Genomic DNA, 15972 nt, shown 5'->3' on the forward strand with positions numbered 1-15972 from the left:
TGTCAGGGTCACTCAGTTCGCTGTCAGACCGCCGCTCTGTAGGTCTCCTTTTTTTGGTATTTTCACGCAAATTCTTCTGCTAGTTGGGGTTTAGTCCAATTCTGCATCATTTCCTTCAAGGCTCAGGGGTCCAAGATTATCTTCTGTGTCTGTGTTAATTGGTTTCCCTTTTCTTTGTTGAAGAGGGTCTGTGCAATCCTTCTGCCTAGTCCGCCATCTTGCCGGAACCCCCCCTTCCTGTGGTTTTTGCTGCCTTCCTCTTTCCTGGGGTTGGCCAGGGTTTGGGATAGGGAGTGGGCAGATCTCAGTGTTACTCTTTGTGTTTTCTACCCAGCTTTTCCTCTCCTCTGAGACAGGCAAAATTACCTCTTTTATCATCTTGTATTCCTCCATATCTATTGCTTACCCATAGACTTTATGTCCTGGCCAGGGTTTACGAATCAAAATACTGGTTTAGTACTGAAACATTTCCTCTGCTTTACTCATTTCACCCTTACCTGGCTCAGTGAGGGCCTCCAACTGAATTGCGGAAGCGGGACAATTTCTTAGGAAATATGGAAAATGTATTGATTAACATCTCAAAATCATACCTTGCCAAATGTACTTTCCATATTTTCTGCAAAAAACTTTTAGAGTAAATGAGCAAAAAGTTAAACTGCAGAAAACACCTTATAAGAATTTATTTATAGAGAAGTTTATATTTTTATAACAATCACTTTTCCTCCTATTCTCTTCCTAATGGAAAGACTGCTTCTAACTAACATTTATTGAGTACTTACTCTTTGCTACAAAGTCCCTGGGTGGTGCAAATGGTTTGCATCCAACTACTAACCTAAATGTTGGTGGTTTGAACATACAAACATCTGCTTCTGGAAAGATTACAGCCAAGAAAGCCCTCTGTAACACATGGGGTCTCCATGAGTCAGAGTTGACTTTATGGCAACTAATAACAGCTGCACACACTATTGGAAGCACTTTGTATGTCTTGCCTCATTAATCCTCACAATAAGATTATGGTATTATTCTCTCTAATTTTCAGATGAGAAAACTGAGACATAAAGGGCTTAATTGCTTGCTCCAGATCTCCCCTCTAGCTAGTGGTGGAACCTGACCCTGACTCAACCGTCAGAGCCCTTGTGCACATTGCTGCACTGCAGGGCTCTGCTGGTACTCTAGCCCAGGTGCTTTGTTTCCATTGTCAAAGAGGAAGGGGTGCTCATTGTTTTTTTCAAGTTCAGAGGTCTTTCCTCCCTCACAAAGATGTGAATATTTATTTTTTGAAAAGCTATTGGTAATTGTGGCTATGTTTGTGCAGGTGGTCTGATGTTGTTATTAAAAGGAAAGACAAGGTTCATGATGTGAACCAGACACTGGTTTTGAGTCATTCTTCGCAGGAAGCCTGGCTTTCTCACTGAATTTCGTTGATGCAAATGTAATGAAGGTTGTAAAATCAAACACAGCATGAGAAATGCAGCATTTATTTCTGTGTCCTTGTAGACACTGATAGACCTTCAGTAGCAACTCCTGGGGTAACAGGAATGCTTTGTGCTGCCTAATTTCATCTTATCTAATGAATAGTTGATTTCAAGCTCACATATCCATGAAATCACTGAAAGCCAGCAGCTGGCAAAGTCCTAGAGGGAGAACAGCAACACAGGGGAAATGCTTTCCCCATGGGTGTTTGGATTGATGCGCACATGTTTCTTTCCCCAGGAGTGTTTGTCCCGTAAGAAGGCAATCAGTGAATTTCTTTGAGAAGCAGTTAACACAGTGCCTACCATATCAGCTTTCAATATATATTAGTTTCTGTCTCCTCTTTCTTTGGAATTCAGAACACATTGTAGTCTGGTTGTAAGAAATTTAAGAGCCTTTCTTTCTCTGACAAAAATATTTTCTGATCATCTATTATATGTTGGGCCCTGTGCTAGGTTCTGGGTGTAATAATTTATGAAGATGTTTAAGTCCCTGACTTAAGGTGCTCTAACTTGAGAGATTGACTCCACAGCCACTAAATAGTGGAATGCATATAGAATCATAGGGACTGCTGTAAAAAAGACCTCATATTAAATTGTAAGGTGGCTCCAAACCAAAACAAACTCACTGCTGTCGAGTCAGATCTGACTCATAGCAAACCCTCCTTGGATTTCCAAGGCAGTATCACTACAGAAGTAGACTGCCCAATCTTCCTTCCGAGGACAGGCTGGTGGGTTTGAACTGCCAGCCTTCTGGTTATCAGTCAAATGCCTTAGCCACTACACCACCAGAGTCCCATGTAAAGGGGCAGTGGTTGTTTAATGGTAGAATTCTTACCTTCCATGTAGGAGACCCAAGTTCAATCCTTGGCCAATGCACCTCAAGCATAGCTACCACTTCTCTGTTAGTGAAGATTTACATTTTGCTATGATGCTGAACAGGTTTCAGTGGAGCTTCCAGACTAAGATGAACTAGGAAGAAAAGCCTAGTGATTTGCTTCTGAAAACCAGCCAATGAGAACCCTAAGGATCATAATATTTCAATATGCAACTGTTCATGGGGGTAGCATTGGACCAGGCAACAGTTAATTCTGTTGTCCTGGGTCACTATGAGTTGTGGTTGACTGGATAGCAGCTAACAGTAACATTATATGGTAATTCCTGTGGATCATTTAAGGAGCTCTGGTGGTGGTGTGGTTAAAGCATTTGGCTGTTAACCCATAGGCTGGTGGTTTGAAACCACCAGCTACTCCATGGAAGAAAGATGAAGCAGTCTGCTTCTGTAAAGATTTACAACCTTGGAAACCCAATGAGGGCTGCTATGAGTTGGAATCAACTTTATGGCAGTGAGTTTGGATTTTGGTCTGGTAGGATCTTTGCTATGGTTGTGTCTTGAGAAAGAAAATTCCATAAATATCCTGGGAGGGTATTTTCTAGATATGGAAAAGTTGCACATTAAGGCCCTTAAAGTTATCAATGCGATGTATTCCTGGGCACATGGGAAACGAGGGCTGGGGAGAACTTTTGGCAATAGGACCAAAACTTAGATGCAGGATTTTCCTAGGGTCTGAAGGTTTAGAATGTTTGGGACAACCTCTCTCACATACACTATACCATTCCCTTGACCATACCTACAGGTTAGAGCAGAGAGGCATCTTGGAGGAGAGGGGGAGCAAGATATTGGGAGTGTGAAAATCTGGTGCGTGGGCTGTCACAAAAGAGAGGCCACCAACTCCTCTTACCTAATTAGCACTGTGGAAAAAGGGACACTCTAAAGAAGACATACAAAACACAGAAAGCTGAGATTACTCTACAAAGACTCAAAGACTTTTAAGTTCTTTACTTTCTGCAACTAAAACCCCATATTACAGCACATAAATATTCTTGAATTCAATTCTTGACATTGACCACAGCCTTGCTGATAAACCTTTTGGTAAAGAGGCATAGAACAAAAAAGCCTCAAACCACTAGAGGGAGCACAAGGTCTCCTTTGCCCAACAGAGGAGAAAAGGGAGATGGGCGATGCGGAGCTACAGTTAGGGATGGTGCACTCAGCGTGGTTGGGGCAGGGATGTCTGCCTGCCATGCCCCCTTGGGAATACTCCCTTCTTTACAGATCTTCTTTGGCCAGTGTCTTTGGATCCCTTCCTCCTTTGTCTCCATAACTCTGATCTGTTCAAATATGTTTTGGGGACTAGCTTAGACTCTGGACTCTGACCCCAGCCCTGTGAAGAGCACAAATGATAATGGCTGATATTTACAGAGTTTTTATGATGTGTCAGGCTCTTTGCTAAGTGCTTAACATGGAAAATCTCATTTAATTCTCACAAAACAAACTCATGAGATAGGTACTATTATTTTTACAAATGAGGAACTGGGGCTTAGTAGAACAGGGGTGTGAACCCAGGTTAGATGACTTCAAAGGTCTCAGTTGCCAAGCTGTGCTCTCTCAAGCCAGTCACAGGCAAGGCTGGGCCATCTTTACCTGTGAGAAATTTTCCTCAGTTTCATCCTTTTCTGCCATCAGAGTGATGAGGATTTACTCAAAAGCCTTGTTTTAGAGCCTGTAAAAGAAATACTTCAACTGACATGTGGGTCAGCTGCTCAGAGGGCCAAGCCTTTTTCGGGGGGGGGGGGGAGATGGTGGTATCAATGAATTTGGTTACTTAATAAGTAGCAATGTAATGTGTATTAGACTTTGACCTCTGTACCAGTAGTTCAGCTGGTATAGAGTTGTGGGGTTTAAGATTCCAAACAACTATTCCCTTCAAGATAACTAACTTACATGTATGAACATGTATGTATCATGAGGGATAGAATGAACATGCATTCACACATATGTGCAAATTAGCAGCCATGTTTACAGACTTAGATATATGAACACACTGTCCATTGCTTCAGGCTGGAAAATATGTGTGTTCAAATTATATCATCTTTTCAAAATACAGCTGGAAAGAAAGTGCTGCCTATATTTCAGAGAGCTTTTAAATTTCATTGAGTAGTGACCTATCAGTCTAGGGTGCCAAAAGCTAGGAGGATGAGTCACTAAGCTGGGAATACTGATCATAGGTAACATCAGATCCCAGTCCCCCAGCCATCCTTGTGCTCCCCTGCCTCCTACACAAACCTGTAGCTTATAACCACTACCAGAATTTGCTGAGTTCTTCCCCCCTCATCTCTAAGCTTCCTCATGCTCCTGGACAAAAGTGGGAGATAGGAAGGGATCACTTGTCCTGGGGTGCAAGTCCAAGGGGGTGCCAGACAAGGCACAGAATGACATTCTGAGGCACCACAAATATGAAAAGCACCTGACTGAGACAGCCAGACAAGAGAGCTGCTGACCTGTATCCTCTATCAAGGTCTATTCTTCTTGAAAAGTGGGGTGGGGCATGAAATTTATAGATTTTCTCTGGGCTTTTGTATCTATGCCCTGCTCCTGGGTCCTGCCTTCCCCAAGGTCTTAGCCATTGTGCCTGGCTTTCTTCTCTTATTTGCTTAGCAGACATCCTCAAGTGGCTCCTTCTGCATATTTGGGATTATGAGATAAAATCAGAAGCACAAAGTCAGGTTGCCTCAGAGAATCCTTGGTCAGGATTTGGTACCCTCACTCCATCTGCAGGAGGTGACAGTCAAACAAAGATTAGGCCACCAGTGAAGGCTCTAACACATTAGTAGGGCAAGGGAAGGGAAATGTGATTGCTTGCTGTGGACCAGGCTTGATCCTTTCAGTGTCATTATCTCATTTGATCTTCACAGCAGTCCTTTCATTTGCTATTATCACTTCCATTTTTCAGATAAGGATCAGAGAGAGTCATACAGACCTAAGATTTGAATTTAGATATTTGGCTTTGAAATCTAGTACCTTTTCAGTCCTGACTTCAATGTTACCATCTATTTTTACCAGAACTACCCAAATTCTTCCTCCCTAGTCTCTGGCTTCTCCTTAAAGTTGAGAATCTTATATTGTCAGTGAGTAAAGTAACAGATGATGATAATGATGATGGTAATGACATTAGTTAACTTTTACTGATCACTTACTATAGACCAAGCAATGTGCTAAGCACTGAACCTTTGTTATCTTCTGTTCTTATAACTCTATGATGAAGTTACTGTTACTCTCACCATTTCATTGAAAAGGCGCCTGAAGCTTAAGATTGTTCAGAAACTTGCACAAAGTCACATAACCAGCAAATAGTAGAACCTGGATTTGAACTTGCATTTCACTGTCTCTAAGCCCAAGTATTTAAACCACTATGCTATATTGCACATAGTGGGAGCATTAAGGCAAGGGAGCTTAGAACAGAGGAACACTTAGATCTATAGAACTATTCAGAAGATTCTTTAAAATTTTGAAATAATAATTAGCATAAAGGGCAAGAGTCACATCTTTATGTGGCATGGGGTAATGATACAGCTAGAAAAAAACCTTACATATTGAAAATGGAAGCTTTCTAAACTTCCCTGCATAGATAAGTAAAGACTGATTGTTTTCATATTTTTGGCCTTGAATTACAAATTCCAAGAGTTTGGTTTTAATTGCAGTAGGAAGTCAACCTGCACTATTGTTGTTAGTCAAGAGCCCCTTTCACCACTTCTGTAATCAGTTGATAGGAGCTGTGGTAGCATAGTGCCTAAGGCACTTGACTGCTAACCAGAAGGCTGGCGGTTCAAACCCACTGGCCACTCCTCAGAAGGAAGATGGGGCAATCTACTTCCGTAGTGACACTGCCTTGGAAACCCAAGGAGGGATCACTATGAATTGGGTCCGACTTGTTGGCACATAACAACAACATAATCAGTTGATAGACTTGACACTGAGATCTAGTTTCTGGTTCAAAGAATACCTTCAAGTAATCAAAGTTGAGGGAATGAATGTCTATTCTGTTGTCAAATGCTAGCATCTGACTATAAAACAATGCAAGAGGGAGTGATCAGGGGAAAATAGAAGTATGGCTGACATATTGAACCTAAACTCATAGATCTTGATATGTTAAACCTATGCCAATAGATGGTGAGTTCATTCTTAACAGCACCTTGAAAAGAATCAGAAATCAAATCAGATCTCAGCAACTAGTCAACACACCTAGGAGTAATATTTTTAAACCCAGGAGAGTGAAATTTTTCCTAACAATATTTCAAAGAACAAAGGAAAAGGATGTGTTCACCAACAATGGTCACATGAGTATCACCTGAATATCTAGGACACAAATAGTTCTGCTAAGTGGTGAGCTGAGCATGCAGTGACTTGGATGACTCACTAAGGAAATAGCCATTGAACAGGATGGAGGTGTATGGACACTCTCCCAAAGCAACAGCTCAAGGAGAAAACCTCGCTTTATTTATTTGGCTTCAAGCAACTATTTATTATTTACTCATTTTCCAATCAAACTTGATATCCCCCATGGCAATGGTCCCCAGCTTGCAGGCCCAGTGACCTGATCCCTTAAGGTGCTTATTTGTGACTAAGAAGTTATTATTATTACTGTAATTTGGGTGAAAATTCACAGAACAAATTGGGTTTCCATTCAACAATTCATATACTGTTTCTTTAGTAACATTCATTGCCATGCCCACAATGTAACATTCTCTTTGCACTTCTTCCCTGGAGTTACCATTTTCATTGCTCCTTCTTTCCCCTCCTTTACTGCCTTCTTAGCTTTTCCTTGGGCAAATGCTGCCCCTTTTATCTCCTATGGTTGCTTATTCTGATGAGTGCATACTTTTCAGGTATTATTTTTCACTTTATACACCTATCATTTGGCTGAAATTTGAGCCACAGGGTTGAGTTCAGTTCTTTACTTGAAGGGTGTCTAAGAGCCATGTCTCTGTCAGCCCAGTAAGCCTGATTATTTTTATGGTTTTGAATTTTGTTTCATATTTTTCTCCCATTCTATCCGAGAACTTCTACTGTGATCCCTTTCACAGAATCATTCTTTCAAGTTTACCAGGGATGGGAAAGTAAGGGATGGTAAATCACTAACTAGAAGAAACTAACCAAAAAACCAAACTCACTGCCATCAAGTCGGATCCAACTCATAGTGACTTCTCCTTGGGTTTCTGAGGTGGTATCTCTACAGAAGTAGATTGCCCTATCTTCCTTCTGAGGAGTGGCTGGTAGGTTTGAACTGCCAGCCTTCTGGTTAGCTGTCAAATGCCTTAGGCAATACGCCACCAGAGCTAGAGGGTAGATACACATTAACTTGGGTGGAGGAAAAGTCAATATACAATAAGGGTGAAAACCAAGAACACCAAATCCACTGCCATCAAGTCAATTCCTTCTCATAGCAACCCCCGTTTGGTTTCCAAGGCTATAAATCTTTATGGAAGTAGATGACCTCATCTTCCTCCTGCAGAGCAGCTGCTGGGTTTGAACCACCAAGCTTTCGGTTAGCAGCCAAATGCTTTACACACTATGCTATCAGAGCTCTTACAATAAGTGTGAGGTAAGCATAAAATGAGTAAGGTAGAGGAAGACACTGGGAGGAACACAAGAGTTAAAGTCAGCAAAGGTAAATAGTATTGCACAAACAATCCTGAAATAACAGTAATAATATTGTACCAGTGGATAAATAGACACACAAGCTGAGCAGAGATGGGAAAGCTAATAGGACTACACCCACGAATATGTATAGGTCTGACAGAGGATATTTCTACATATATATTTATATGTGCAGGAGCTCTGGTAGCATAGTGCCTAAGGCAATTGACTGCTAACCAGAAGGCTGGCGGTTCAAACCCACTGGCCACTCCTCGGAAGGAAGATAGGGCAATCTACTTCTGTAGTGACACTGCCTTTGAAACCCAAGGAGGGGTCGCTATGAGCCGGGTCCGACTCAATGGCACATAACAACAACAACATTTATATTTGCTACAAATATATGTATGAATGTGCTAGAGCACACAGGGAGAAAACTGTGGAAACTTCTTAGCCATAACCAAACACCTTGTGGGCATGAGTCTCTGGGCATGGATGTTCAGGACTATAGTCTAAGGGGATACTAAGGTCAATTAGCATAACATAGTCCACAAAGACAATATTCTACACCCTACTTTGGTGAATATTGACTGAAGTCTTAAGAGTTTGAGGTTGTGTGGCAGGTGTCTAGGAGTATGGAGATGGGAAGCAGTGTTGTACAGTGAGGAATATTCTGGCTGAAATCAGGAAGCTTGCATTGAAGCTGATTTCTGCCACTGGCTGACTGTGAACTGGGACAACTCTTCTGTCAACATTCCTCTCTCTCTAACCTTGTTGTCCTAATCTTCCTCATTTATAAAACAAATGAATTTGGTTGAGATCATCTAGACATTAAATGGCCCACAATTTGATGATGCCCCTGGCATTTTTGTCACACACTTTATTGTCAAAGAATTTGATTACATTGGAGGAGGTGTAAAAGGGAGGGTTGTATGTGTGTGCTGAAGAAAGATGTATTCTGCCTGCCTTTTTAACAGTATTCTATGTCCAGAGAATAAGGAGCACTGGTGGTCCAAGTGGTTAAGCACTGGACTGCTAACTGAAAGGTCAGTGATTTGAACCCAACAGCTGCTTCATGGAAGAAAGATGAGGCAAACTGTTTCTGTAATGACTTACAGCCTTGTAAATCCTGTGGGAGCAGTTCTATTCTGTCCTGTATATGGTTGCTATGAGTTGGAATTGACTAGATGGCAATGAGTTTTGGGTGTGTCCAGAGAATATGTTGATTTCCACATACTATAACAATACTGTTGTCTTACCATTAGTGAAAGTAGTACTGATAGCACAGTGGTTAAGTGCTTGGCTGCTAACTGAAAGGTTGATGGTTTGAACCCACCAGCTGTTCCACAGGAGAAAGCTGTGGCAATCTCCTCTCATAAAGATTACAGACTTCAAACCTTATGGGACATTCCTACTCTGTCCTATAGGGTCATTATGAATTGAGATTGACTCAATGGCAATGGGCTTGGTTAACCATTAGTGAAGGATGGACTGCAAGAGGTTTCCATGTCACTGGTGATAATTCAGCCCACCTATCCCTTCTGTATATGAGAAGTTCTGGTAGCCAGCAGTCAAAGTGCCAGACTGCTAACCAAAATGTTGTCTGCTTCCATAAAGATTTACAGTCTTGGAAATCCTGTGGAACAGTTCTACTCTGCCTTATATGTAGGTCACTATGAGAAGTTCACCTTAACAAAAACTAATACATAAGTCTATACTAAGTACAATGCTGTCAGCAATACAATAAATATCCATACACTTATTATTCAAATTTACACACCAATCACTAATGCCAAAGATGAAGAAATTGAAGACTTCCACCAACTTCTACGGTCTGAAATTGACAAAAAATGCAATCAAGATGCGTTGATAATTACTGGTTATTGGAATGTGAAAATCAGAAACAAAGAAGAAATATCAGTAGCTTGAAAATATGGCATTGGTAACAGAAACGACACCGGAGATCACATGATAGAATTTTGCAAAACTGGTAACCTCGGAAGGAAGATGGGGCAATCTACTTCTGTAGTGATACTGCCTCAGAAACCCAAGGAGGTGTCTCTATGAGTCATATCCGACTTGATGGCAGTGAGTTTGTTTTTTTTTTTTTTTTTTTTTGGGGGGGGGAATGACTTATTCATTGCAAATACTTTTTTCAACTACATAAATAGTGACTATTTGTGCTTCAATGGATGGAATGCACAGGAATCAAATAGACTGCATTTGTGGGAAGAGATGATGGAGATGGTCAATATCATCAGTCAGAGCAAGGCCAGGGGCAGACTGCAGAATGGAGCATCAATTACTCATATGCAAGATCAAGTTGAAGTTGAAGAAAATTTAAACAATTTCATGAGAGCCAAAATATGACTTTAAATATATCTCACCTGACTTTAGAAACCATCTCAAGATTTGACACAATGAACAATAATGACTGAAGACCAGATACATCGTGGGACATCAAGGACACCACACAAGAAAAAAACAAAAAGTCATTAAAAAGATAGGAAAGAAAGAAAAGTCCAAAATGGATGTCAGAATAAACTCTGAAACTTGCACTTGAATGAAAAGTAGCTAAAGCAAATGAAAGAAATGACAAGATAAAAGAGCTAAACAGAAGATTTCAAAGGGCAGCTCGAGAAGATGAAGTAAAGTATTATTATGAAATGTGCAAAAACCTGAAGTCAGAAAACCAAAAGGTACTAACATGCTTGGCATTTCTCAAGCTGGAAGAACTAAGAAAAAATTCAACCCTCAAGTTGCAATATTGAAGGATTCTATGGGCAAAATAGGAGCCCTAGTGGCATAATGGGAGCTCTGGTAGCATAGTGGCTAAGGCACTTGACTGCTAACCAGACAGCTGGTGGTTCAAACCCACTAGCCACTCCTCAGAAGGAAGGTTGGGCAATCCTACTTCCGTAGTGATACTGCCTCGGAAACCCAAGGAGGGGTCGCTATGAATCAGGTCTGACTTAACGGCACATAACAACAACAACAACAGTGGCATAATGCCTAAGGCATTTGACTGCTAACCAGAAGGCTAGCAGATCAAACCCACCAGCCACTCCTCGGAAGGTTGAGCAATCTTCTTCCATAGAGATACTGCCTCAGACACCCAAGGAGGGATTGCTATGAGTCAGATCCAACCTGATGGCAGTGAATTTGGTTTTTGCTTTGATATGGCCAAAATATTGAATGATATAGAAAGCATCAAAAGAAGATGGAAAGAATACACAGAGTCACTGTACCAAAAACACTGGTTGATGTTCAACCAGTTCAGGAGGTAGCATATGATGAAGAACGAATGGTATCGAAAGAAGTCCAGCCTGCACTGAATGGATGGTGGAAAACAGGGCTTCAGGTATTGATGGAATACCAATTGAAAGGTTTCGACAAAGAGATGCAGTGCTGGGGGTTCTCACTTGTCTATGCCAAAAAATTTGGAAGACAGCTAACTAGCCCACTGATGGAAGAGATCCATATTTGTATCTATTCCAAAGACAGGTGATCAAATATAAGAAAATTATCAAATAATATCATTAATATTACATGCAACTAAAATAATTGGAGATAATTAAAAAACTGTTGCAGCAGTACATCAATAGGGAACTGCCAAAAATTCAAGCTGGATTCAGAAAAGAGCATGGCATGAGAGATATCACTGCTTATATTAGATGGATCTTGGCTGAATGCAGAGAATACCAGAAAGATGTTTACCAGTGTTTTATTGACTATGCAAAGGCATTCGACTCTGTGGATCATAGCAAATTACAGATAACATTGCAAAGCATGAGAATTTCAGAACATTTGATTGTGCTCATGGAGCACCTATACATAGACCAAGAAGCATTTGTTCAAACAGAACAAGGTGATACTGTGTAGTTTACAATTAGGAAACATGTCTGTCATGGTTGTGTCCTTTCACCATACTTATTTGATATGTATAGTGAGCAGATAATCCAAGAAGCTGGACTGTGTGAAGAAGAATTTGACATCAAGATTGGGGGAAGATTCATTAACAACCTGAATATGCAGATGACACAATCTTACTTGCTGAAAGTAAAGAAGACTTGAATCACTTATTGATGCAAGTCAAAGACTACAGCCTTCAGTATGGATTATACCTCAACATGAAGAAAACAAATGTCCTCACAGCTGGACTCATAAATGGACTCCCATAAATGGAAAAAAAAGATTGTCAGGGATTTCATTTTACTTGGATCCATAATCTATGGAAGTAGGCATCAAGAAATCAACTGATGTATACATGGGGCAATTTTACTGCAAAAGACTTCTTTAAAATGTTAAAAAGCAAAGATGTCACTTTGAAGACTAAGGTGTGCTTGACCCAAGCCTGATCCAAGCCTCATGCGCATGTTAAAGCAGGACAATGAAGAAGGAAGACTGAAGAATTCATGCATTTGAATTATGGTGTTGGCAAAAAATACTGACTATACCATGGACTGCCAGAAAAACAAGGAGCTGTAGCCATTATAGGAGCTTTAGTGGTATAGTGCCTAAGGCATTTGACTGCTAACCAGAAGGTTGGTGGTTCAAACCCACCAGCCTCTCCTTGGAAGGAAGGTTGGGCAATCTAGTTCTGTAGTGATATAGCCTTGGAAACCCAAGGAGGGGTTGCTATGGGTTGGGTCTAACTCGATGGCAATGAGTTAGGTTTGGCTTTTGGATGTACATTATATGTAGATTTTCTCCTAGAGTCATTCTTTGAAGGGTGTTGGTATAAAGATGTATTAATCACAGGAGCACCTGAAATGCCAGGAAGAAATAGAGTTGAGAATAAATGTCATTTGAGATCTATTCTTGATTTCCCTTGTATTTTGTCAATACCCTGAACATTTTGCTTGGAAGGGAGATATTGAATGTATTCTGTTGATTCATTTTCATTAAGTACGAGAAGGAAATTCTTGAGTTCTAGGAACAACTGCTCTAGAAGATATTGGTTGTCTTATATTAAATCCACTGCCATAGATTCGATTTTGACTCATAGTAACCTTATAGGACAGAGTAGAACTGCCCCATAGTGTTTCTAAGGCTACAAATCTTTATGGAAGCAAACTGACTCATCTTTCTCCCATGAGTGGCTGGTGGGTTTGAACCACCGATCTTTTGGTTAGCAGCTGAATGCTTTAACCACTGCGCCATCAGAGGACCTTACATCTTGACTTCTGTGAGCTGCTTTGGGACATTTATCAATAAAACCTGCTAACTGAAAAGTTGGCACTTTGAACTCACTAGCCATTCCATGGGAGAAAGATGTGGCAGTCTGCTTCTGTAAAGATTATAGCCCTGGAAACCTTATGGTACAGTTCTACTCTGTCTTTTAGGGTCACTGTGAGTTGGAATGAACTCTATGGCAATGGGTTTGGCTTTAGTTTTTGTAGAAGCTGAAATAGACAAACAAAGGACCCTGCCCTAGAGTCACATGCTGAATTCAGACTTCCAGCCTGTCTGTTGAACTGTGAGAAAATAAATTTCTGTTCTTTAGAATCACCCACTTACGGTATTTCTGTTACAGCAGCGCTAGATAACTAAGACACCTGCCTACTGCTTTGACAAGCCAAAGTGAACTGCAAAGTCCTCATTTTCCAAATTAAAATCTTCCCTACCAACTCATATCTTTAGGTTTCTACCTCTGCTATACTTCTATCTCTGGCCCCTTGGTTCTCAATGGAGGCAGTACTGCCCTGTGAAGGGCATTTTGGAAAATTTGACTGGGAGCTCTAGTAGCGTAGTGCCTAAGGCATTTGACTGCTAACCAGAAGGCTGGCAGTTCAAACCCACCAGCCACTCCTTGGAAGGAGGATGGGGCAATCTACTTCCGTAGTGATACTGCCTCGGAACCCAAGGGGGGGTCGCTATGAGTCAGGTCCGACTCGATGGCACATAACAACAACAACAACAACAGTATGATTTGTGTAAAGCAATACATATTATTTTATTATAAATTACTTTCCTTTTATTTTCTCATTTTATTATACTTGGACCATTACATTGACTTAAAGTACAGAATAAAAGTAGTTTTTAAAAATTACCTAGGAATTTCACTTCAGGATGACAGAGGAATATTATAAGATACTGATTATAACAGAGAATGTTGAGTCTGGTAGGGAGAACCACTGCTCCAGTCTCCACTGCTGTCTCCAGCCAGCGTGCCACCTTAACCTTCCAGGATATAGCATGAGCTTCCTATTCTGGAATTTATTTATCTTTTAGGCACACTGTGCCAACATTCTAGCTATTTCTGATCTTCTCCATGAAGGAAGAGATAATTGAAAGAATTTTGATGGGTTTCTCCACAAGGAATTTGCTTCCCTGTAAAGGAAGAAAAAAGAACATACCTTTTCTGTAGTACTATTTTTAACATTAAGTGAGATGATGTAATAAAGTGTGAGCAGAGGGACTAGTAGTGGACACTTGATAAGCATTAGAACCTTTCTTATGGTCTATTGTTTTTCTTTTTTAAAAACCACTTTCTTAAGATAATTTCCTAAAATAGTGATCATAAGGGCATAAAGTTTGAATATATCTACATATTCTTTTCTCAGAAAAGTTTTAAAAATTATTTGATAAGGCTTGCAGTGATTTATGAATGTACCAATTTTGCTACAGCCTCCAGATATGGGTGTTGTACTTTAAAAAAATAGATTGATTTAATGGGTATTTCTTTAATAATTCCATACTTATTTATTACTGGAGCCTTCTTTTCAGTGAGTTCTCGGTCCTTGCAGTCACATGGGATGTTGCTGTTACTCAGTGAGAAGTGTTTACTTTAGATATTTGTGGGACCATCCTCACTTTTTCCATTTTCTTTCTTTTTTGGCTTTAACAAACAAATTTATTTTCTCACAGTTTAGGAGGCTAGAAGTCTGAATTCAAGATGTTAGCTCTAGGGGAAGTCTTACTTTCTGCTGGTTCTTGAGGAATGTTCTTGTTCTTTGGCTTCTTGGTGATCTCTACTGGCTCACTTGCTTGTTTCGTATCTTTTACACTTCAAAAGAGATTGACTCAAAGTATATCCTTCACTAATTCCACCTCATTAACATAAGAAAGAGAACCCATTCCTAAATGAGATTATAACCACAGACATAGAAGTTAGGATTTACAACACATATTTTTTGGGGGACACAATTCAATCCATAATATTCCAGCCTTTGGACCCAAAAATTCAACTCCTTGCCACATGCAAAACATGTTCATACCATCATATCATCCCCAAAGTCTTAAAACAACTCCAAGTCAAAAATCTCATCTTTTAAATCATCTAAATCAAATACCCACCACTTGTCTGTCACTTTGTTGTACTGTGGTGCCTTGCGAGTTACTGTGAGACTGGAGGCTATCCCCCTGGTATTTTGAATACCAGCAGGGTCACCTATGGTGGACAGCAGCAGTTTCCAGACTAAGACAGACTGGGAAGAAGGACAGGTCTATCCACTTCTGAAAGAACTGGCCACTGAAAACCTTATGAATAGCAGTGAAATACTGTCTGATGTGTAACTGGAAAACTTTATGAAGAGGTGTGAAACATTGTCTGATATAGTGCCAAAGGATAAGCCCTTCAGGTTGGAAGGCCTTCAAAATTTGACTGGGAAAAGGCTGCCTCCTCAAACTAGAGTTGACCTTAATGATGTGGATGGAGTAAAGCTTTCAAGACCTTCTTATGCTAATGTGGCATGACTAAAAATGGGAAGAAACAGCTGCAAACTTTCATTAATAATTGGGATGTGGAATCTATGAAATATGAATCTAGGAAAATTGGAAGTTGTCAAAAGTGAAATGGAACACAAAAAGACTGATATCTTAGACATTAGTGAGCTAAAATGGACTGGTATTGGCTGCTTTCAATCAGATAATCATATGATCTACTATGCCGGGAATGACAAATTGAAGACGAATGGAGTTGCATTCATCATCAAAAAGAACATTTCAAGATCTATCCTGAAGTACAATGCTGTCAGTGATAGGATAATATCCATATGCCTACAAGGAAGTCCAGTTAATACT

Source organism: Orycteropus afer, unplaced genomic scaffold, assembly GCF_000298275.1.
Source record: "Orycteropus afer afer isolate SDZICR_OR568_19922 unplaced genomic scaffold, OryAfe1.0 scaffold00168, whole genome shotgun sequence".
Lineage (NCBI taxonomy): Eukaryota > Metazoa > Chordata > Mammalia > Tubulidentata > Orycteropodidae > Orycteropus > Orycteropus afer.